The sequence below is a fragment of the Danio aesculapii genome, chromosome 23, assembly GCF_903798145.1.
Source record: "Danio aesculapii chromosome 23, fDanAes4.1, whole genome shotgun sequence".
Lineage (NCBI taxonomy): Eukaryota > Metazoa > Chordata > Actinopteri > Cypriniformes > Danionidae > Danio > Danio aesculapii.
In genome coordinates, this window is record NC_079457.1 from 18987963 (window position 1) to 19013608 (window position 25646).

At 35.2% G+C, this 25646-nt stretch overlaps 1 protein-coding gene across 2 annotated transcripts in view; it reads left to right on the plus strand.

Annotated features, from left to right (window-relative positions):
• Window positions 1–679: 679 nt before the first annotated feature.
• Window positions 680–25646, plus strand: part of casz1 (castor zinc finger 1) — a 328648-nt gene continuing 303681 nt past the window's right edge. Inside the window, exons 1-2 of one of the 2 annotated variants that reach the window (XM_056448846.1) lie at window positions 680–702; window positions 24345–24405. The gene's annotated coding sequence lies outside the window, so the exon portion shown is untranslated. Of the gene's footprint in view, window positions 703–22361; window positions 22497–24344; window positions 24406–25646 lie in introns of those variants that run through there. The other variant, XM_056448845.1, reaches the window with a different exon arrangement.

Sequence of the window (25646 nt, forward strand, 5' to 3'; positions counted from 1 at the left end):
ATTCAGTGAAAAGATATTTTTTGTAGAATCAATGCTCAAAAGCTAAGTGTGATTAAAGTTGTAACTGACCAGTTTTAAGTTACTTAATTTAGTTTTCAAGCATTTCTTTCTCTTCTGCAAAGGGCATTTCAATATAATATGTGCATTTTAATATAATATGTGCATTTTAATTTAATATGCACATTTTAAAAATGATAATTCTGCAGTCATTGATCTATTTTTGATTATTTGCTTGTATTGAAAAATCTTGGAAGCAGCCAGTGCACAATGAATCCTTTTATGGCAATACAGAACACATAGTGCTCACAAGTGAACTTACTATTTTAGGAAATTAAAGATTATACTATCCAACAGCAGCCCCCAGCCCCCCCAAAAATGCCAGTCGCCTTTCGCCTTCACCACCTACTCAGATCTCAGCTGAGCAAGTTTTCATGTCTGGCACCGATCGTGCGATCATGTAAACCGGCAGATATGTTGTTAAGAAGCTTAGGACAGTAGAAATGCTGCCAGAAAAGCAGCTCTGCCATTATAGTGTATGTTATAAAATGAGCTGTTTTCCTGTCATTCGCAGTGCTCATGTTTTTTTTTTTCTTCTTCTTTCTTCCAGAAGCAGGTGTTACGATGCGGTGCAGTTCTCCCCCGTGGCCCTGTGATGGAGAACATCTGGAGAGCCTCTGTTCCGCCCCTTCTCTCCTGCTCCCGGTAAGGCCAGGCAATGTAGAGATCAGTGTGGTGCATGTCGACACATGGCTCCCAAGTCCCCCCACAGGGTATAAGAGCCTCCACATCCAAAATCACTCACACGGTCTGTGTCAGATGCAGGGGGGCTTTCAATAAGTTTGATGCTTCAAATATGATGGGATTTTTTTGTGTGTGTGAGGTTTTGGATAAAAAAAAAATCTGTAGTTTTTTTTTCTTTTTAAAATGACGTTCAATTGATTAACTTTAGTAAATGCACAAAGTGGCAATGTTCATTTTACAGACACTACTGTTTATTAGAGTACCATGTTAAAAATTGGGGGATTTTTTTGAAAGTTATTCTCATTATTTATTTGAAGAAAAAACATTCATTCATTTTTTCATTTTTCTTTGGCTTAGTCCCTTATTTATCAGGGGTCACCCCCGCAGAATGAACCGGCAACTTATCCAGCATATGTTATACGCAGCGAATGCCCTTCCAGCCTCAACCCAGTACTGGGAAACACCCATACATGCTCACATTCACACACACACTCTTACACTTTGGTCAATTTAGTTCAATTCACCTATTGCGCATGTGTTTGGACTGTGGGGTAAACCAGAGCACTTGGAGGAAATTCATGCCAACACAGGCAGAACATGCAAACTCCACAAAGAAATGCCAACTGGTTCAGCTGGACTCGAACCAGCAACCTTTTTGCTGAGGCACTTTATTTTGATGGTCCATTTGAATATTAGTAGCCTGTCTGCTTAATATCTGTTAATACTGCTCCTTTAACAGACGTTATAAGAAACTTTGCAAGTACATGTCGACCTACACTAACCCTAACCCCAACCTAACAGTCTACTTATAATCTAATGAGAATTAGATGGCATGTAGATGAAATGTAACTTGAATTCAACAAACGGACCATCAAAATAAAGTGAGACCAAATATAGCAATGAAGAATAGTACATTGTATTTATATATGAATGTGAACCTATTAATTACCCTTAATTGCTAATATTAATGTTACAATAAAATATTGTTTCTTCTGTTGAACACAAAATAAAATGTTTTGAAGAATGTTGGAAAATTCCATAGGGTTTTTTTCCTGCTATGGATGTCTCCCTGCAAGCAGTTTTTGTTTTTAAAAGATGTCTAATAGATGTATAATAGACATCTAAACATAGTTGTCTTGGCTAAAACAAGGCTAAATTTGGGTTGTCAGTAAAAATCTAATAGATGCCCAAGAATAGGCCAAAACTAGACTAGTCATCAAATAAGCAGAAATGAATGACTACACATATAAAGTCTGTCTATTTGACGACTTTAGCCTAGTTTTGGGCTATTCTTAGATGTCTATTAGATTTTCACTGACAGCCCAAGTTTAGCCTTGCTTTAGCCAAGCTGTCTATGTTTAGATGTCTATTAGACGTAAATTAAACACAAAATTGTTTGCTGAGCAGTGGCTACAAACATTCTTCAAAACATCTCAATGTAAAAAAACAAACATATACTTTATATGCCTGATGGAAAACAATATACCTGACTAATTCTTTTTTTTATCTTGTATCTTAAAATATCCTCATGAAATGTGCTAGCAAATGATTCAGATGGTGTAAAATGTGTCAAATAGCCGTTAATATGCTAACCTGCTCTTTTTTTCTTTTAGATAATATGTCAAACATTTTCACCAGTAGTTCAACAAAAGCACTTAACTGAGAATTTCTCACTTTGACATTAAAATGTGGAGATGAGAAGGAGATGCTGGTCGATGAAAGCCTAATTAAGGTCCATGTAAAAATGATAGCGCTTTATCCAAGGTCAAATAGCCCTTGAGGCAAATGAGCTGTTTTCTTCACATGCAGCGTGCGCCAGTACATGCCCACCTAAATCATGTAATGTCATCACATCATTTGAGTGTTCCCTGCAAGTGTGATTGCAGACTGACTGGAATGAAACATTAGGATCTTGTGAGAAATCATTTCAAATCGGTTTGCAATCACTGGTCTTGAATCCCAGGTAATGGTGATTCAAAAAGTAGTCGTAACTAGTGCATGTTTGCTGTGGGGTTACCCCCCGCAGAAATAAAATAACATGCACAGGAATGTTTGAAGCAGAGATTTAATTTTCCTACCACTCTCCATTGGAATAAAATATGAAATGAACCTCCAAATTAATTTGCAGCGAGACTCTATGGCAACAATGTAATCTCAGAGTTAGAACACAGTTGCAAATGGATTTCTGTCTGTTGTAATTTCATAAGACGCATTCTGGAGGGTCACCTTAAAAGGTGTCACCATTTTTTAAAGCCAAAACTGTGGTGTGCGTTGTCGGTGGAGAAATCCTTGTGAAGCAATCTGGTTTGTGCCATCAATTTGTGCAGTATCACGTTCTGTCGTTTGGGATATCTGTTTTATTGAGTGGTATTGGCACAGGTGAGTAATTTTATATCCAGATGCCCGTCAGAGTGTCCTCTTACTTATGCTCTATGTTGTGCTTAGAACTGATCGGATGTTTTCTAATGGTTGCATAAAGCCAAGTTGAACAGATAGCATATCTCAGGTGCTTTAAATTCAGCACAAAAACGTATTATTTCTTAAGGAGATGTGGTGATGATCAAATATTTCTGCATTCTTTCCCATTTTTTTTCTCCAGTGGAGAAATTTTGTTCAAGATTTTGTGATTACAAATATGAAGTCGGAAGCAATTTGAGTGCAAGCTTATGTAAGGAAACATAATAGCTTTGGAAGAAAATTGACAGTTTATTGGGAGAATGCTATACTTTTGCCAGTGAACCCATTTGAAAAAAAACTATTAGTTAATTTACTTAAAGTAAGTAAATACATTATCTTAAAAGTGACAAGTCATCTGTGTCAATTACCTTAGTGGTGAAGTCCGCTGACATATAGCATAGTGCTCAGGGCGACCCGAGTTTGATTACCGACTCAAGGTCCTATGCCCAAACGTCCCCTCTCTCTGCTCCCAATGTTTTCCTGTCTGTCCTCCACTATCCTATCCCAAATAAAAGGTGGAAAACCCCTGAAAATTTTTTTAATAAAAGTTACAAGTTGACTTTATTCAAAAAGTGAGTAGAACCATTGTAACTTGGAGCTGTTCAGTTGACCTAACTTAATAATTATGCATAGTTCATTTACTTAAACGTTTTAAGGCAATGGGTGTGGTAAGTTTTTATTTATTTATTTATTATTATTTTTTTAAGTCAACTAATTGCTTTTTACAGTGCAATGTTTCCCATGAGGGAACATTATACTTTTTTTTTTATCAAAGAACACAAAGTGTCGTGGGGGAACGTATTATTGAAAGAACATTCTACGTTTTTGCGAGACCGCAATACATTTGACAGAGAAGGGGAATGGGAAACTTTTGCCAGAGAACACAATATTTCTTGTCAGAAAATTTTTATGAGAGAACAGAAGATTTCTTGGAGGAATGTAGTAATTTTGCCAGAAAATACAGTTTCTTGGGGCAACACAATATATTTGCCAGAGAACTCAAAGTTTCTTAGGGAAATGCAATGTTTTTGCAAGTGAACAGAAAACCTTTTTGAGAAGACAAAGTTTATTTGTTAAGTAACATTTTTTTGTGGAGAAAGGCATTTTTGTTCTGACAAAATACAAAATTTTTTGGGGAATGCTATTTTTTGGTGATTCAGCTCAATGTTTCCATATTGGGAATGCAATACGTTTGTGCATTATTACAAGGTTTTTGAGAGTAGGTTTGAAGTGAAATACAAAGGTATTGAAATTGTCCTCCCATTTCATATTTGTCTGTCTAACATATTGTAAGTCAATTAGACACTAATCCACTAAAGTTGATCAAGCATGTTAAAAATGGCTTCACAGGTGCAATCAGATCAGCTCCGACTGAACTTGATTACGCAGTTGAGTGTATCAATGTCAGACTCATCTATGCCACTTTTTCTGTCTTATATGGGATGGAAAAAAAGACTTTGTGACAGACAGCATGTGTGGAAGTATTTCCATCTGTCTTTCTTTGGTGGAAAACAGATCACAGCAAAAGGAGCTGATTTTTAGTCATATTCGGAGCTCGCTCCTAGCAAACATGTTACTTGAGGTTTAAAAAAAGTCAGCAACTTTCACATTTCTAAATGAGAGGTTCATTTGACACTGTGTTGCCTTCTCTAACACCTGTCAGGCTATCTGTCACGGGTTGGAGGTCTTCTCCACCAACATAATATTACCCCTTATACTGCAAATCCACTCAGCATTTGCAGAACTTTTCATACGTCAAATGATCCCACCCAAATGCCCCATAGGACATAACTCAGAGCCTAAATTTAGGCAATATACTAGCAGAACCTTTAACTGGCCCCAACTGGCTTTGCTTTTTTGTTTACAGGGACATTTAACGCTGGCAAAGAAATGGGCAATCCACTGAAGTTCTTCTTTAAAGTAACCGAACAGTGAATTTGTCTCCAAAAGTTTTGACATTTACTGACTGGCTTTATTCGACTAACAGTTACGAGGCGTCCGTTGTATAACTCGGTGTGGTCTTTTAAAAAGGTTAATAGTAATCCGATGTCTTAACTAAATTAAAATGTAGAGGAACTTCCAGTATTCTCTCCGTCATTCTCCTTTCAACGGGAGACTAAAAAAACCACACTTTTCCTCGCTGGTCCTGAGGAAACCCGATCAGATTGCTCGTTAATTTCATCATTTCAAAGTTTTATGGATTTTCCAGTTGGTGCACTTTTCATAAACACGCTTTTCACCCCCTCCGGCCTCCCCTGTGTATGTCAGCATTTTCTCTGTAGGAAGAATCTGGAGGGCTGAAAGTTTATAAATAAGCCTTCTATCAAGTTCCACAACAGGTGTGACCTCCCTGTGTCCTAAAACTGAACACTTTCAAGGGCTGATATCTGAAAAGAGGGGGTTGGGAGCAGAAGAGGGGGATTTACTGCTATCTAAAATAGAGACCTTCATCAACCAGCGACTATTACCTTCCAAAGCGGCGCATGGCTTCTGGCCTTAGTTTGTTTTACACAAAACACGGTTGCCCTTGCTTCTCCTTACTCACATATCACGCCTTTAGTCGGCCCATTAAAGTTGGGCACAGTATCCAGTGCAGCAACTGTAGTCATGATTAATAAACAGAATTTGCAGATTCTGCCAGAGAAAAGCTCCGGGATCAATGAAGACCTTCTCTTGTAGCGGATGCACATTTGCGCTTAAACCATATGTTCCATGACGATATCCCAAACGAGCACTCACATACAGTACCTTCCCATCTACGAACTAAAAGAAAATGATTCCCTTTTCTCTTAACAGACTCGTGGACTGTTCAATAGGAGTCTAATGCCCGTGGCAGATGGACAGTAAGTGCTACGAGCTGCTCCTTTAAAGCTCACCACTGACCACATTACGATGTTTGCATCATTTACAGAACAGGCACATATGCTTTTATGTGGTGGACTCTCAAAGCACATGATTTCTCTGCATTCGGATTACATTTTTCCATTTTACTCAGCAAGAAAGCGTTCAATATTTCCACTCCAGCCTTTTTCAGCAGAGTCTGGTACCTCGTCTTTCATCGTATTAACAAAGTGGCAAAAGCTGTAGATGCTAAAGAGGTGTCAAAGGGCCGGTCCCAAGTATACAGTCATTTTATTTTTTAATGCTTAACCTGAAGGGCACCTCCTTTACCCCTCCCAGCAGATCTGTTGCACTCTGAGGGCAGCAAACAGGTGAAAGAGAGAGAGAGGAAAGGTTTGTTGGATTATTTTACATTATTTTGATTAATTATTCAGATGCCTCCCATTCTGCCCGTAATGACTTGGTATGCTACGGTCAGAGCCACTGAGCTGTCATAACTTACCCGGAATGACTGGCGTGAACTTGAGCGCTCCGCATGATGCATTTACACAACCTGCAAGCGATTCCAGGATGCTTTATCAGAAGCAAACAGCTCTTCTCATAAGTTTACACACTTCCACCAGAATATGTATTATAATAACTGATTCACACATTTTCTTTGATTCTTAAAGGGATAGATAGTTTACTCTCCATCATGTGGTTTTAAACCTTTATGCATTTTCTTCTTCTGTTGAACATAAAAGAAGATATTTTGAAGCTGGCACCCATCAACTTCCATGGTAGAAAAAAATTAATTACTATGGAAGTCAATTGGTGTTTTTTTGGCACCTATTTTACCCCTTTTCAAGATAAGTCTTTCTGTCTGCAGAATGTGTCTGTAAAGTTTCAGTTTAAAACACCCATCAGATTATTTATTATACCCCTTAGAAATGAGCCTTTAATGCTAGTTCTCCCCGCCCACTGTTACCACGTGCCTGTCAGAGTGTGCCTTGGTCTCCGGTGTGTCAGATAAACAGCAGTGACCGACATGAAGGAAGCAGATCTCACATACCGTTTGTGAGAAATACTACAGTAAAAACTTTCCCAATGGTTATTTGATGTATTTGTTGTAGACTTGTACTGACATGCGACTGTGGTGATAAAGACGGTAAAATCACTGTAATTCATTACAAACATTCACTGTTTTAAAAACGTTTTACACTTGTAAAACTCATTCTTGATCACATTTGATGATGATTGATGATCACAGAGAGCTGAACAGATCTATTAACCTCGGTTGCTTTGTGCACTTCCTGTCTTGTTGGTATGATTAATTGCGTTACTACAGAAAATAATTAATAATTAATTAATATTAGATAATTATTGTTAATAAGCTGCTGTCAATCAATTTGGTGTGTAGGGAAACTGAGTAGGCCTCAAAATGAGTGGGATTTGGATCCTATTTTAACGTCAGGAAATAAAAAAAAAAAAGAGACTTATTGTTTTTATATCACCCTAATATGACTGTGGACACACACAGTGGGTCCAAATAGCTTGCAAAAATAATTTTCATCATAGGTGCCCTTTAAATAGAAAATTTGAATAAGTAAACAGAGAGTAAATAATGGGACTATACCACATTATGTTTCATCCTTGAGCATTAATATGTTTTTGCATAGCCTTCTTTCAATTGTAGTCTCTTGTGTAAATGTGTAAAATATTTTTTTATTCCCAGCATGCTTTTCATCTTCCTTTCAGTGGCTCAATGATACCAAGATTCAATGAAGCAACACAGGATATTGAAAATCAAGGGGATGTAAACATTTAGACATGATATTGTGTTGAATCATATCATTTAAATAGGGTATGTAATGTTATGAACACAACTATTGCTTAATGAACAATCTGTGAGTATTTATGCATATTTTAACGCATTTAATCTGTATCAGTACACATGTTCCTTAGGAAGTGAACCCATGACCTTAGAGTTGCTAGCACTGTGCACTAGCACTCAATGTTTTCTTGCTAGTCCCCTTCCATTAGGAAACGGATCAGAGCTGAGTCTGTCTAATCTTGGTACTTCCTTTATACAGTAATATTAGCAGTAAATAAATGAAGTTTGCATTTAATTAATTTAAGGGTGCATAATATTATTTGATTGAAGTGTGTTATGAATTATTACATTGGGAGCTCGATGGGAGTTTGATTGGACCAAACTCTGAATGCGGCTAATGATTCAGTGAAGAGATAAACAGCTGAAATAGCTCCGCGTCAAATGAGAGATTAGTATACAAGACCAAATGCACAGGGCACAGAGCACCCTTTGTCTCACCCCCCATCGCAGAGTGTCAAAAGCATATAAATATTTCAGAATGAGGTGTGCGTACGGGCGAAACTCCCCCATCAGGCATCTGCTCTCTGGGTTCTCAGAGGGGGACAGGTGCAGATGCATGAAAGAGGATTTCATTTCTAAAATAGCATTTAGCATTTTCCTTCTTCTGGAGATCCCTGTCTGTGAGAAATTCTCGTGTAATCATACACCGCGCTCTCAGAAAACTTTCAAAGTTGATCCTCTGAGACATATGGTGGCTTATCCAAAAGAGAGGATGGCAGGAAAGGGGGTGAAGAGGGATTTATAGATGCAGACAAAGAAGAAGAAGAAAAAGCACTAAAACTGTGCAGAATGTGGATTATAAGGTAGATGCAACTGAAATATGGAAACACTGAGAACAGCTAATTGAATTTAACGGCGTCCAAAACTCTGAAAAAACTTTTATTTGGCATTACGTTTTGATTTAATATGAAATGTGTTTTTTTTTTAGCATTGCATTTGTTCTTAGAACTTAAGTATAGTGATGTCACTGTCATGTTCAAGAAATCATCACAGGATGGGTTAAGTGCATTGAGTTGCAGACATGCTAGAGTCTGGTTAGAAATTTTGCTCGATAAGCATTTGTACTAGTGTACCTAATAATATGGGCATATTTCACAAACGTTAATGAGCCAAAACAGTATGACCACCTTTTTATTTTTGGTAGTTCTTCCTGTGCTCCCAAAACAGATTCTTCAATTTGTGTAGGTTGCAAGGTGGAGCTTCCATGAATCAAACTTGCTGCTCCAGTACTTCCCACAGTTACTCAATTGGATTGAGACTGGGGGATTTGAATTCCTGGGCTACACCTTGAACCCTTCGTAATGTTCCTCAAACCATTCCTGAGCAATATGTGAAGCATTATACAGGCGAATGAAGACACTTTACTATATAACACCATTGTCATGAAAGGATGTACCTGGTCTGCAAGACATTTTAGGTAGTTCGTGTATCAAATTTTAGGAGTTCCCATCAGAACATTTGCCAGAGCATCACACTCCCTCTACTGGCTTTTCTTCTCTACTGCTGATGCTTCTTTAAGTAAACTGTGTACTTAGGCATTGGCAAATGGGGCTCATATGACCAGGAGACCCTCCTCCACTGTTTAAAGGTCCATGTTCAACTCTCACATGTTCATTGTAGATATTTTTGACATTGGATAGGGGTCATCATAGGCACTTTATTAGTCTGGGCTGTGCATCCTTACACTCAACAGAATGGAATGCTCTGTTTTGTGACACGTTCCCTCCATTAGCATATTTTACATATTTTACTACAGTAGATCTTCTGTTGGCCACAAGTTGGAATGGCCTTCAATGAGACTTCCAATGCTGACCAGGAGCTGCCCACAAGCAGTGTTGGGTGTTATTAGTTACAAAGTAAATACTGTAATTACAGTACCTTTTTTTTTAAGTAAGGAATTACTTTTCATTTTTAGGTAATTTAATTTCAGTTTCGTATTATGTACCTCTCCGAAATAATGTAAATAAATGTAACAGTTCTTTATAAATATTTCAAAGAAGCAGAGTAATTGTGGTTTATGTTAAACAAATATAATTTGCTGAGTAAGTTCTTTATATATATATATATATATATATATATATATATATATATATATATATATATATATATATATATATATATATATATATATATATATATACATTAGTTGAGGTCAGAACTATTAGCCCCCATTTGAATTATTTCTGTTTTTTAAATATTTCCCAAATTATCTTTAACAGAGCAATGCAATTTTTACAGTGTGTCTGATAATATTTTGTTCCTCTAGTGAAAGTCTTATTTGTTTTAAGATAAAATAAATCCGTTATTAGAAATGAATTATTAAAACTATTCTGTTTAGAAATGTGTTGAAAAAAAAAAAATCTTCTCCTGGATAAACAGAAATTAGGGAAAAAAATAAACAGAGGGGCTAATAATTTTGAATTCACCTGTGTGAGTATATATACATATGTGTGCATATATATATATATATATATATATATATATATATATATATATATATATATATATATATATATATATATATATATATATATATATAATATAATATGTGTATATATATATATATATATATATATATATATATATATATATATATATATATATATATATATATATATATATATATATATATATATATATACCTCCTTTTTTATTAGGGTCATGCAAAGTTATCATTTCCATTAATGACTGATTTGGGCAGTTGGGTCAATAATTACTTTTGTGTAGTAACTTACCCAACACTGCCCACAAGCCATGCCCTTTTACAAATACTTCAGAGACCCATTCACCTTGGCTCTTGCAAAATTCATTCAGATCTTTATTCCATCTCATTTCTCCTGCATCCAAGCAGCTGATTACGGGAAATCATTGTTTGCTTACCATCTAAACCACCCAGACCTATGTGGCCTTGTTATCCTGAAATGCTCATTCATAGGTTTAATTGAAGACATTACAGATTTTTCAGGCGTTCACTGACGTTTGGACTCTGCTGCTTGCAGGGCTTGTCTTGTTTCATTGTCTTCATACGGTGATCTGTTTAGATCCCGTCTCATCTTCTCTTGTTTTGCCAGTCAACATAAAGTTCTGCTCAGTGGCTCGTCTCCTCAACTTAACAAAGCTTAGTGCAGCTCGGTTCAAAGATTTAATTGTGTTTTGCGAAGGATGCGCTAGACAAAATGGCAAAGTTACAAGGTCTCTTCCGCTGTTAAGCACCATGAAGAAAACCGCTGTGATATTAAGACTAATATCTTTGACATTGTCTTGTGATGCTTGTGTTAAAAGGCCTGTTTATTTTCATCATTAAAAGAATGTGTTGTCTCCTGAACATGCGGGTCGAGCTTGCACTCCCATTGAGGCTGTGCATCTTGTTTTTTTTTTTTTTTTTTCATTCCTTTTTTTTTTTTAGTTTTTCCATTCCAGTCATCAAATGCCGCTCGCAACATAATGAGAGATGTGGCAATTAATTTTCTTTTAATCAAGGTCGAAATGAAGTAAATTGGTACAGCTCTGCAAGCCCTCATTTTCTATTTTTGCAGCGATGCAAAACAAATACGATAAAATTATGGCCCTCCTCACCTTCAGTAATTAGAAAGCGTGAATGATCAGAGAAGATGATATGTGATATACAGCTCCTGCAACTCTCTCCCCTAGAGATCACATTCCGTCTCTTCTGAAACAGATGACCATGTTTTCCTCTCCCCGCTCGTCGCTCTCCTTTTCCTTTTTTTTCTTCCTTCTGCACTTGAGTTACAGACAGAGAGAGCAGCTCAACGTGACATTGACTGCTGTGTTGTTGTAATGCCTCTCAAATCTTATTAAAGACCACGACTGCAAAAGACCTCGCTGACTCCACACATTTCCATTAACTATGTTGTTTCAGTATCCTACAAGCTGATTAAGAATTTATTAAAATTAGATTTTAACTCTGCACCCAGATATCTTATCGGCACCATATGGCTGCACTATGAGCATTATTGGTAGACGGCATTAATAAACACCGAACACTGGACTACCTCCTTTTGTAATAGTGCCTTTTCACTGGTTTTACTTTGGGAACCAGATTTTTTTTTTAATTGAATTTATTTGTTTGCTCTTCTAACACAGTTACAAAAAGTGTCCTTAAGGGTGTAGAAGTTCAATTTATATCAATTTAAACTGGATATTCAGTATTTTATAGTGACTTATAGTTTCAGATTTATTTTAATCGCTAATACGGTTTCATTTTTTTGTCCAAATATCTTTTTACAGTTGAATTATTTCTGATTCTGCTTTAATTATTACTTTTTAAGAATCAAAATATGGGTTTAATTAATTTAATAATGAAAGTTATGCATTTTAGCATTTTACAATTACATTTACAGAGTTTTACATCTTATATGATTGAATTTTTAAGGGAGCTCTGTGAAATGTGTATTAATTCTCAATTTAATTTATTTTGCTTAAAATTAAAGTATAAATTAAAGTGTGATTATTCCTTTAATAATTTTAGTATGATATTTTTATTAATATTATTAGACGGGAACTGTCTAGGTCAGGGGTAGGGAACCAATGGCTCGGGAGCCACATGTGGCTCTTTGACCAAAAAATTGTGGCTCTCCAGCTGTCTCCCTTCAATAAAAATTTTTAACTGTCACTAAAAATCTGTTTCCTATTGAAAATAAAAATAAGATTACCTTTTATTGTATATTTTTACAGCAAAATGAATAAGAATAAAAGGACGTTTCAACCAATGCATGTGTGCGGCGCTATGGATTAATTTGAATCAAGACTCCAATAAAGGGCTTGCCACTTACATTTCTTAGGTAACCTTGCGCCATAGAATTCAAACAATGTTCATGAGTGGTGAAATGAGAGAAATTCTAAAAAATGTACTTTATTAATACATGGACTTGCTCAACATGTGATGCTACATATATATCCCTAATGGCTCTTTAAAAAAATGCATTTGCCAAAAAAATCCGAAATGGCTCTTTGCTGAAAAAAGGTTCCTGACCCCTGGTCTAGGTGATCTTTAGTCTCTCAGAAAGGGCTTATTTTAGACCTTTTTTAATTATTTACTTTTTTGTTTTTAAAATGGCCAACTTCACTACCTAAAAGTTTGCTAATGTTCGCTACTTAAAAGTTTGTCATTTAAAATTGTTTACTTTACAATTTTTAAACTTTGTTTTTACAAAAGTTCAGTCCCTCTGGTATTATTATCATCATTTTTATGTTCAACCAAATTTTTATTTTGATATGTTTTTGTGAAGACAGGAGATTTTGTGTGAATAAGTTATTATGATGATGATGATGATTGTTATTAGTATTATCACTCTTGCTGGAAAAAAAAACATCTTAAACCAGCCTAAGCTGGTTGGCTGGGGATGCCAGGTTGACCAGCCTTTAAAAGGTTTTTGGTCAGTTCCAATTTTTTGGGCCATTTTGTTGTTTTATACAGTTTTTTATTTAAATAGTGACACGCGTCACTATTTCTCCTATTAAAACTTTATTTTGACAATTTATTTTATTATTATTGAGTTTATTTATTTATTTATTTATTGACTACTTTTGTCATTGTTATATTTTAAACCTTATCCGTAACAATTTCTTCATGGGGCAGCACGGTGGCTCAGTGGTTAGCGCTGTCGACTCACAACAAGAAGGTCACTGTTTTGAGTCCTGGCTGGGTCAGTTGGCATTTCTGTGGGGAGTTTGCATGTTCTCCGTGTTTGTGTGGGTTTCCTCCTCGTGTGAGTTTCCCTAACAGTCTAAAGACATGCGCTAAGTGAATTAAATAAGCTAAATTGGCCAAAGTGAATGAGTATGTGTGTGAATGCAAGAGTGTGTGGGTGTTTTCCAGTTCTGGATTGCAACTGGAAGGGCATCCGCTGCGTAATATCTATGCTGGAATAGTTGGCGGTTCATTCCCTGTGACGACCTCTGAAATAGTGACTAAGCCAAAGGAAAGTGAATGATGAAGTGAATGAATGAATTTCTTCATGTTCAGCCAAACATTTCTTTGTTTGGTTGTGGTCAATATGCTCCTATGAGTTTCTATGTTTGTGATATTTCCTCAGAATGAAACTGAGTTGCTCGTTAAGTGACTCATTAAGAGCTGCTCTGGAGATGAATTTCATGTGTCCGTGTACTCGTATAGTGAGACGGTAGATGTTAAAAACACAATTAGCATCAGATGTCAGACTGTTTTTCCTATAGTAAACGAAACTACATCATTTACCTAGACAAACATATCAAGTAGTAACATTAAGTTGTTTAAATAGTCTTTTTGTGGATTAATATTTACAAATTTGCATTTATTCATCCAAAATTTGCTAAACTCACTAACTTTTTGGATTATGACTGGATTATGGATTATGATTTCCGTCACGGTTTTCTTCATCGTGGAAATCATACAACCAGGTGCGGACTGGGGGGTGGGGGGGTGATATTGCACGGCAGGCCAGACTCACGGTGGCAGGCCAGATTGGCCGTCAGGCCACTGGGAAATGTCCCGGTGCTCCCTATGGCCAGTCCGCCCCTGCATACAGCCCTTTGAATATGACAATTCTATCCCAGGTGAACTTGCAAACTGTAAGTGAAGTATTTGAAGATTGATATAATTGATACAAATTTTAACATGCAGATTACCTGCCATTTTTAACCCTCACTTAAAGATGATCTTTAAAAATAATTTATCAATAATAAAAAGCCTTGAGCAAATTGAAAACATAAATAACTTTTTTTATCATGTCATATATAATTCACATAAACCATGTAAATGAATTTTCATTGCTCTGTTTCTTTGATCCTACCTATTATACACCAGTTTTGTGGTATTGAGGCTTGTTAAGTGTTTGCATTACTCTTTGGTCACACTAACGCTAATGGCACACTTTACCATAAAAACAAAGAATTTTTGTATTTAAAGCGTTGCATGTAATATTGTTGTATATTTATTTTTATATTGCTGATTACCGAATATGACTAATTTGACCAAAATACTGTCATGTTTGATGAGACTGATTGCTTCTTCTCAACACTAAAAGATACTTCTCCCTTTTGCAGCTAATAAGCCTGTTTGTGTTGCTGTCCTGACTATGCACTATTATATGCTTTGTTGCAGCTAATAATTAGCATTTCTGCCCTGTCAGAATAGACTTGCAACTTATTTTTTTGGGCTGTCACTTTGCAAAGGTTGAGTTGCGCCAGTTGAGCTTCTGCTAAAGAGCTTGATTGTAAACACAAGCATTGACGTCAGTAACAAATGGTATGAGAAATGTTTTATCCTCCCTTTCATCAGGTCTCAACCAACCAGTTGAAAATCACTTATATTGTACAGTACTCACTGTCTGCAGATGCCCTTTTGACATATAAGCATGAGTGCAAAGAATTTTTACATTTACATATAACAATACACTCATTTAAATAGCTTGATTAGAAATCATTTGATAAAGTGCTCTCCTCTGCGGAATTGTTTTTGTTTTGATTCGATACCGTAATGTGCAGACGAGGCTCCACACTTTCATTTCCTGAGTGAGTGATTAAGGAAGTGACCACCTACCTGTTATTGTGTTCAAATGGGACAAATAAATGAACAGGGAGAACACATTGTTACTCAGGGGGGTTCCCAAACATTAGGAGCAGCAGTTAATGTCCTTTTAAGCTTGGTTACTTAAACACCTGTTCAAGACCATGCACACTTAATTATACAGGTATTTACTGTATGTAAAATGTTCTTTAGATTAGTGATCTTAAAGGAACAGCTCACCCTAAAATTAAATATACCCAATAAGATATCCTCTGTATAAAGAGGATTGATTGCTGTACCCCACAGCACCTTGCATATGGCATGATACCATTGTATCTTTTCCTTTGCCTTCTGTCCATACTTTTTTCTGCAATAATGCTTCCGAAACACTTGTAGGCAATGGGGTTAATATGCTATGCTGAAAATGCATTCGATGCTACACTGTAATCAATTAGCATCCATTGTAAATCATGCAGAATCTACAGTATCTTACTGGCAGCAGCTTGCCAGTAAATTACTATAATTAAATTGTATTTGTAAATGTATTTACAGAATTGTATGTGTATCTTTATTGTAAAAAAAAACTGTAATTTTCACGAGGCAACTTTAAGATACAGTTAAATACTGCGTATCTGTCCTACAGTAAAATGCTGTTCATATTACAAGTGAAATACTGTGTAATTTACAAGATTAACAGTGTACTGTAGAAGTAACTCACACTCATTCAGGGAAGAAAGAGATGGGAATCTGCAAACGTTCAACAAATTTAATGATATTAAATAAAATAAAAATAAAATAAACACGAAACAAAAGTATCCATCCAGATAAAACAGTCATGCCACTGGTGTGCCATAGCTTTTGACCCCGCCCATCACTGCTACCAATTCGACCAATAACAGATTTTGTGCTCCATGTTGATGCGATGTGTAGTAATAGATATTTTTTGAGAGGTGTGCACCAGGGTTCGAGTCAGGTCGCAGGTATAAACTGGCCTTAAGATGCAAAAGAATAAGAGGAATATATTGTATAAAGTTATAATGTTACGCCAACAACTTTTCTTGATCTTTGTGGTGTTATGTGGCAGATAGTCTGGTAAGTGATTACTGTGCCTATTCTCTGAACTTCTGCCTCAAATGTGTCATGCTTCGAGTCAGAGATCAGCCAAGATATTGTTGATAACAAGCATTCGACAGCTGCCAGTTATTTGAGTTTAGAATTAAATAATTTTTAAGTAAATTATTTTAAAAATAGATTTGTTCGAAAAACACATCAATCTGCTTCATAAGATATGCGGTAACCCCCTGGCAGCATTTGTGTTCATTTTACAATGGATCTGTGTGCTTTCGGAAGCTTCAAATACAGTACATCATTATAGATCATGGAAGAGCACAACTGTTTCGTCTGACTGTTAGTACACAGTACACTGTAAAAATTGCTGGGTTCCACACAATTCCTTCATTCCTTGTCCTAACACAAATCCATGAAGTTAACTTAATCATTTTTACTAATTAAAATGAATTGAACATAAAACAATTAAGTTGTCCCAAAACACTTAAGAATTGTGTTGTTTCAACTCTTTTAAAATAAGTAGTTTGAACAATAAGCAAACATTGTTTGAGTGCATTTGCAATATTTTCAGATCTGCAGTATTTTAAAATTATGCTTAAAAAATTTTCCATAACTCCCCTCTGCAAAAACAGTTTACTCTAATTTGTCAGAAAATAAGAAACAACAATTGTATTAGAAATATATTTACATTAGTATGTTTAATTAACCAATACCTAATTTGCATAGTTAACTATAAAATTTAAAACAAGATCTTTGCGATTCTTTGTTTTATTACTAATTGTGTCAGAATAGTGATAACTATATTTTATTTATTTTTTAACCTTATTTACTTGCAGTGTCTTGGCTTAGTAAAACAAGGCCAAAGGCTGAAGAGAGCATTAACTCAAGTCAGCAAAGAAGGGATAAAATTCTAACAGCTGCCCAGTCGGTTAAACTTCTCGGTCTCCTCCTCCCTCTCTTCACCCATCAACTTAGAAAAGTGCTCCTTATTTCCAGCGCACAGGCAGCTGCCAGCACTCCTAACTTCCGGTTGGAAGACAGGCGCCTGCTTCTAGAGGACATTGCTTGTGCATATCTTTATCTAATTAAGGTAAATGCCAGTTGCCTGCCCTTCCACGATATGCCAGTGAGTTTCACAGTCGACCTTAATTACGCTCTCACAGGGATCTGACCGAGGACAGGTATCCAAACAGAAAGAAATGATACTTTTCCTTCTGACTGTAGTGTTTGCTCTTTTAATGGTTTGTTCAGTGAAGCCGGAAGCTTTGTTTTGGATGAATTAAAGTTTTTAAAGCACAATTTTGTTGTTTAAAATATCATACAATTAATGAAATATTTGAATAAATGGCATTGTATCTGCATAGTCTAAGTTAATATATATTAATCATAATGTTTAGAAATAACTTTGTTTTAATCCAAATGGATTTATATTCCACTTTAACAGATTTTTAAGTAACAGAAATGTACGAATAAAATTTAAATGTACGAATGGAATCAAACATATAATATGTCAAAGATGCCAAATGGATAAAATATGTCACATGTAAAGCTCAATTGTTTTGTGTATGATTTTTCTGTTCGAAATAAATAAATCAAGTCAATTATTAATATAAAATATACAAAAGGCTAAGGGTAACACAAATATTATTTGATATACAGTTGGGATGTAGCTAAATTATTAGAATTATTAAAAATTCGTATAAAATTATTATTTAAAAAAATAAAAATCAATTGCTATATAACAGCATTAACAACTATTCAACACTGTCACTGGAGCGGTACATTTTCAAAAGATATTTGTACCAAAAGAGTCCACAGTGGTCTCTCAGAGGTGCATTTTAGTGCCCTAACAAACCTAAAAAGTACCATTATGGACCCTTCAGGGACAAATATGTACCTTTTGAAAAGGTATTGCCCCAGTGACAGCTCCTGTACCTTTATTTCTGAGAGTGAACAGTATCTATTAATCTATCCTTCCATTCGTTCATTTACCCTTCTACAGTATATCAATCTATCCATTCATCCATGGGTGAGAAAACTTTTTTCAACAGGTGTTTAAACATAGCTTAAAATTTTGAAATGTAAAGTTTAGTTAAGCTACATAATACTTTTCAAATTATTTTGAAAATAATTTAAAGGCTTAACTAATTAAGTTAAGATAATTAGACAAGTCAATTGACAAAAATGGTATGTAGCCAATAGAAAAAAAGATTCTTAACAGGGCTTGCTGAGTAGTATTTAACTTAGCACTTCTTACATTTTTATAAATATTTATTTTGTATTCCAGGCAAACTAAAAGAAATAAAACTTAGAAAAATAAGATACTGTGGAAAATGTAAGTGCTCTGTTAATTTGGTAAATATTTGTAAAATAATTAAACTTTAAGTTATTTATAAGCAATTGTTTTTATTTATGTTCCTTTGTATTGATTAAATTACTTAATTTATACACATTTTCTTGCAGGTAATGTTTATTATGTCTGTGCTTATGGTGACAAAGGAACAAATGGCCTGAGATTTGTTAATGACGTTCATATCTGTCACTCCCTTTCACCTACGATTAGAACTATTTAAGTGTCTTCTTTTGGTGTATTATTCATGCAATGCGATTGAGAGGAGACAATGTGTTAAAGCTCATTATGTGAGAGGTGATTATACCCGATGAATCCGGTGTCAAGGCTTTCTGCTTGCGTAGGGCAAAGGTGTCCTCACATTAAAAATGCTTACATGTCAGCAGGGCCATATGGACAGTGCTTTATCACTTTGTCAATGCAGACGTTAGAAGTGATATTCATCAGTTTGTCAATTTCTATTGTTGTCTTCCGTTTGAATGATTGTTTGCATAGTTGAGTTCGCATGGAATGTACTAAAAGTATTGTCCTCGTTCCAATTATTCCTACACCCCTCCCATTCCAGTTAGGCAGCAACAGAGACCAAAGTGAAACGCATTTTCACCTGCCCTTTTTTGATGACAAAATAATCTTGTTTATGTCACGCCGCTGGAAGATCCCGTTTATGTTGTTTCCTCTTAACAGCAATGACCAGTGACTTGAAAGCAAAATCTGGCCAAATATGTGGACAGAAGGAAACTAATTGCTTTAAGTGGTTCCACCTAGCAGTATGGCTCTTCTAACCTTGTCCTACATTGCGATTAGCTTTTAATGTTTCATAATTAGTGATGGCACTGGAGAAGAAGTCAGAAGGCTAAGGGTTTGTTGGGTCTGCCCTTGAGAGCCGCTCTAATGAATCAATGGATGGCAATAATTGTACTAGTCATTACTGAATCAAGTGATCTGCAGAATAATGTATTGATTTTTGCTCTTTCTTACTACATAATTATTCTGTATCACAGTATTGCACCATCAGGGGAATCGACTGAAGGGCGAGCGGAATCTGTTGGGACTTTTGGATCTGTCTCACTCGCTTAGAAAATAGAGAGAATAATCTTTTTTTAGAGAAAGCTCGCAATTATGGGAAGCTTCAGCAATCGATTGAGCTGTTTTTCTGCATGTTCTTATCTTAGGTTTTGTGTAACCTCAGAGAAGTTGTTCTTTTTGTGTAATACGATGTTCAAACCAACCATTTAAAAGTGATGAACGCAACCGTCTGAACCGCAGAACATGAGCTTTACCTCTGAACATTGTGGGCTTGTGGCGCTGTTTCGTCATTAAATATGTACCGTTTGTAACTGTATCCTACAGGCAATAATAGGATGGGGATTTGAACTATGAACATGTCTTTCAATATTTATTAAGCAACAGATATGAAATATAATTGTGTCCTACTTTTAATAGCTGAAAATTAAAGGTTCTTTTTATGTTGATATTTAAAAAAAACTTAAAGCAAAGCTGTACCTCTGGACATTGTTGGTAAAATTATTGGTCATTTTTAATGTGCTTATGTTTTTTCCCCTTATAAATTGACATTAATTTCAAGGATGCAGTGCACGGTGCTAAATTATTTATGCATGCATGTATATGTATGTAATAATGCTTGAATGTATAAAATGAATGATAGATAGACATTCTCAAAAACACTCTGCAAAACCTGCTGGGATGGGACTTACTTTTGTACCTTACAGTCACACTTTTATATCTTAAAGGTAATTTTGTATCTTTAGGGTACACCTTTGTATACCTTTCAGGTACTATAAGGTACATATTTGTACTTTTTAGGTACTTTCACTGGATATTTTCTCTTTTGCTGACCATTCTTTGTAAACCCTAGAAATGGTTGTGTGTGAAATTCCCAGTAGATCAAAAATTCCCAGTAGATGAAATACTTAGACCAGCTGATCTGGCAAGTTCCATGCCATGTTTAAAGTCACTTAAATTACCTTTCTTCCCCATTCTGATGCTTGGTTTGAACTGCAGTAGATCTTCTTGACCATGTCAACATGCCTAAATGCATTGAGTTGCTGCCATGTGATTGGCTGATTAAAATTGGCATTAACGAGCAGTTGGGGACGTGTACCTAATAAAGTGGCCGGTGAGTGTATATATTTCTGTATTAATTATTTTTAATACATTTTAATGTTGTGCTAAATGGTTTCTTATGATTCACCTTATTCTTTTAAGTCATTTCAAGGATTCAAGGTGATAAAAAATATATCTATTAAAAAAAAAAAAAAAAAAAAAAAAAAAAAAATATATATATATATATATATATATATATATATATATATATATATATATATATATATATATATATATATATATATATATATATATATATATTTGTATAATTTGTTGCTCATGTATGACCAGTATTGATTGATTGATACAGTATTATTTTTATTGCACTGATAAAATTCACAATTATTTCAAGAATTTAATTGAATAGGTATTTAAAAAAAACATTTTATAAAAATTTTGATTGATTAATTAATTAATTTACTTATGTATTACACACAATCAGTATTGATGATTTTATTGTTTATTATTAAGTTGACATTTACATATAGTTTGACAATTTATGTAATTATATATATTTTTTATTTTTAATGTTTTTTTGACACGTAAACAAAGGACACACATCCGCAGTTGTTGCGTTTAATTGTTTTTTTTTCTTACATATTTTTTTTTAATTCTCAAGTGATAAATTCAGCTGCAAATGTTTGCAAAACTTGATTTTCCAAGATCATAGCATTACCTTGTTAGTTGACTATACTATTGATTAGCTTTTATTCTTTTTTATGTCCAGCAGGGCACATCACAAAACTGCTAATTAGCAATAATCTGTTTGTCAATAATTCACAAGAGTGCAGAATTTAGATAAGGAGAAGTTCAGCTTTGAAATACATTATCACCGCACCTTGAGGGTGTTTTGTCTTTTAACCTTCATGATTCTGTTAGGCAAAACTACCTTCAATAATAATGTAATTAAAAGTAATTTAATATTTTAAATGCTCTAAATATGTGTACAAGTGTAACCATTAAAATAATTAAAACATATATGATATAATCAGCCACATTCCACATATTGTTTCCTTTCTGAGCAGATGTAAATGCTACAATATAACTACTGGAACATTCCAAATATGCATTACTAGTTAGTTAGAACAGAGCAGAAGACAAGACATAATACTTTTTTATTTAAAGATCATCATTTTGAATCACATAAGACACCCAAACAATGTCAAATGAACGAACAGAATAAAACGTCCCACATCATTCACTGCAGTGCTTCTCGGATCAATACCATAGGGCAATTAACCTGACCGGGGCGGATACGCAGAATCCAGTCCGCGTTTTCCCCCTCGCTCACTGCGCTAACTGAGATATTCAATTAAGGATTCCTCTTCCCAGTCTGAAGCGGCTCTCCAGGGCAGATCTTCCGAGCGACCCGCCCTATGTTAGAAATAGGAAAATCCAATAATAACAACAGAAGAAAAAAAAAAAATGAAAAAATGGGCTAACTTTGATCACGCATGCTCACTTGTCATCCACCTTAAACACAACATTTGTCCTAAGTTGGAAAGTCGCGGAAAAGCCAGGAAGTAACGTTACAGGTAAGACTTTTGTTTCTGGATGAGCTATAAACAGCTTCTCCCTGCTAAATTGTTACTATTTATTTGTGACACCCGCGAGTTTAATACGATGAGGTGTTCATGACAGAGTTGATCGCGTGGGTTTAATTCAGCGTTTGCGTTTCTGACATAAAGCTTGTGTTTTGTTTGGGATTGAAACGCGTCAGTTATAGTGCAGAACGTGAGAAGTGAAACTCGCACCTCCAGTCACCTACACTACACGCGCGGGACAGACGCACGCCGCTTTAGGAAAACCTCTCCGCGTTTTCTCTATGCTAGTCCAAAAGTACTCCACAACTTTTTAGTCGCCTCCGAAAACATGGGACTTGAATGTTGTTACATGTCCGCTCGATAAACAGATATACAAGATTAGAAGAGATGTATAGATGGCTCTGACACTTACCTGCAGCATATGTGTACAGTAGCTACAATTCGGAGTTCGTTTTGTGTTTGATGTCATTCTTGGTAATGTAAATATAAGTGTTAGATGAAGTGTTAGATTTTGTGAAAGCTTTAAATACACAAACACACACAGCGTGATCGGGCATCTAACAGGTGTAAGACACGAGTGCAAGGTGAATGCACTAGGCAAGTATACAGACAGTCTATCTATCTATCTATCTATCTATCTATCTATCTATCTATCTATCTATCTATCTATCTATCTATCTATCTATCTATCTAAAATAATATAGGCTAATAAAGGTGATAAATGATAAAGGAGGGGGAATTTCTGTCAAGTATTTGTCATTTTCAGTGGCACTTTATGTGATTTATACTTTTGTGTTATGTAAATATGTAATAAAGTGGTAAAATGCCAGTGCTTTATGACGGGGTTATAGTTCATTTAGTTTTGTTGATAGTACTGACGGGGCTGTTGTTATGGTTATATCAACAGTCGAACGCAACTTTTGTATTTAGCGATCACTTGTGTAACTTTTGCTCATGATGAAACTTTTGAAACATCTGTTGAAATATTATATAGACAAAATTTAAAGTATCTATCTATCTATCTATCTATCTATCTATCTATCTATCTATCTATCTATCTATCTATCTATCTATCTATCTATCTATCTATCTATCTATCTATCGTTTTTAGTCCCATGTTCTGAAATACAATTGTTATTTTTATTTTGAACTATGTTCCTTTTTATGGATTTAAAAAATGAAGTAGGTCATTAGAGGACAGCAGATCGACATTTGCTTTCAGTTTCTACTGATCCTTCAAATTTTCTAAAAGAATTAACTTCTAAAATTGTTCATTTTACACATATTGCAAGAATTATTATAGCAGTAGTAGCCAAAAATACTGTAATAACAATTATAAAACACTATAGCAATTAGTATATATATTCAAAAAATGCCACAGTTACATAATTAGCCTTATACAGCTTTGTAAATACACTGTAGTTTCATGAAGACTAATGTTAGTTCTTTACCTTGTTTTATATAAAATAATTTCATAGCATTGCCCACTTTTTTATGGATTTATTGACCGTAATAATTAATAAACATTTACTACAACATGCTATCTAACTTCTGTTTAGCAGACTTAGTTTCTAAGGTGTATTTCTTTTGTAATATGTTTGTTTGTGCCCTATTTGCCATGTTGTGTCTGAAAGCAATAGTGTGTAAAAAGATCACTGCCACTTTAAACCCCAGAGTTCGCATATTCTCGCTGGATCTTTCTGCTTTGCTAATTATTGTGTTGTTTTCTGAGCAAATATGTCATATCCATGGCGACCGGGCAGGTTTATTGTCTTTCTCATGCAATGGTTCACATAAGTAATTAATTACTCTCTTTTCTTTCTCCCTCCCTGTCTCTAGTAAGCCAATCATTTGAGGGGAAGCATCTCGTGTTTAAAATGCCTGTGATATCCAAGAGAAGGTAAACAAAAAACCTTGATGTTTAGAATGTAAGTGTTTTTGTGCCCTGAGCATTTTGTGTGTGCGCGTTTAATGTGTGCCCACTGTCTGAGGGTGGCTATCTGTTGTGTGTTTGTGTATCGTGCATTCTGGTTTTGATCGTTATGAGAAATTATACATATTTAATAAGTAATTACTGTATGTGTGAGGACAGCCTTTTTTTCCTGTGTCTGGGTCTCATTCAAATGGCAAGCCTCTGTTATCATTAGAATAATGAATGAATTCAGCGTATTACACAAAGCCTGAGAAGTCACATTTGGTTTTTGAGATGCAGTGAATACATTGAAAACCTTCACAGGTTGTTTGTAATTGGTTATTAATGTGGGACTTGTCAGTGATGAGCTTTGCTTGGGGCCTCGTCCCACAGTGTTGATCTACAGCGTGTCTGTGGAATGTGGTGGCATGTGGCTCGTGCCTGGAGAAACGCACTTCCATCTGGACAGCCGTCCTGCTCGAACTGTCAGAGCGATTTTACAGGTGTTGATCAGTCTCAGGGTCCATCTGCCTTCAGTATTCTCCTCCTCACCTCTCCATCACTTTCTGTGTTGCTTGTGATTTAACTTTTTGTTGCTGAGAGGTTGTGTTTGATTTGCTGAAAAGTGTTTTTTTGGGTTGTTTTCGTGATGTTTTTAAATTTGATTCACACTGTAGTGATCAAAGTGATGACCGTTTAATGACCTTAAAAGAAAACCAAAGGAAGAAAATTTCCTTACCATTTACGCACACTCAAGTAATTCTAAACTTTAGGAATTAATATCTTCTGTTAAACACAAATGAAGATGTTCTGAAGAATGTTGTAAGAAATTAACCATTAATATCTAGTGTAGAGACCAAAACTACTATTGAAGTCAATGGCTTCCTTTTTGTTCAACATTCTTATTCAGTCCATTTGTTCAGTTTGACAGTTTTGGTGAAATATGCTTACCTCCAACCATTAGTTTCTGCGAGTGAAAGATGAGAGGAGGGGCACACAAATAAAACATCATCCCTTACTCAATATTTTGTTTCAGTTTGAAGTATGTCATCATGTTGAAATAAATGTCTGCAGTACTTCTGGTTCACGCAGACTTTTAAGTCCAAGTGGTCAATTTTTACCTTAAAACTTCTTGTCTTTCAAGTCAATGGCTATCGACACTTTGAAAGTCAAAAAATGGGCAAAGCAAAATTACTACCTTTTGCTCCTGATGATACATTTAGGTCTTA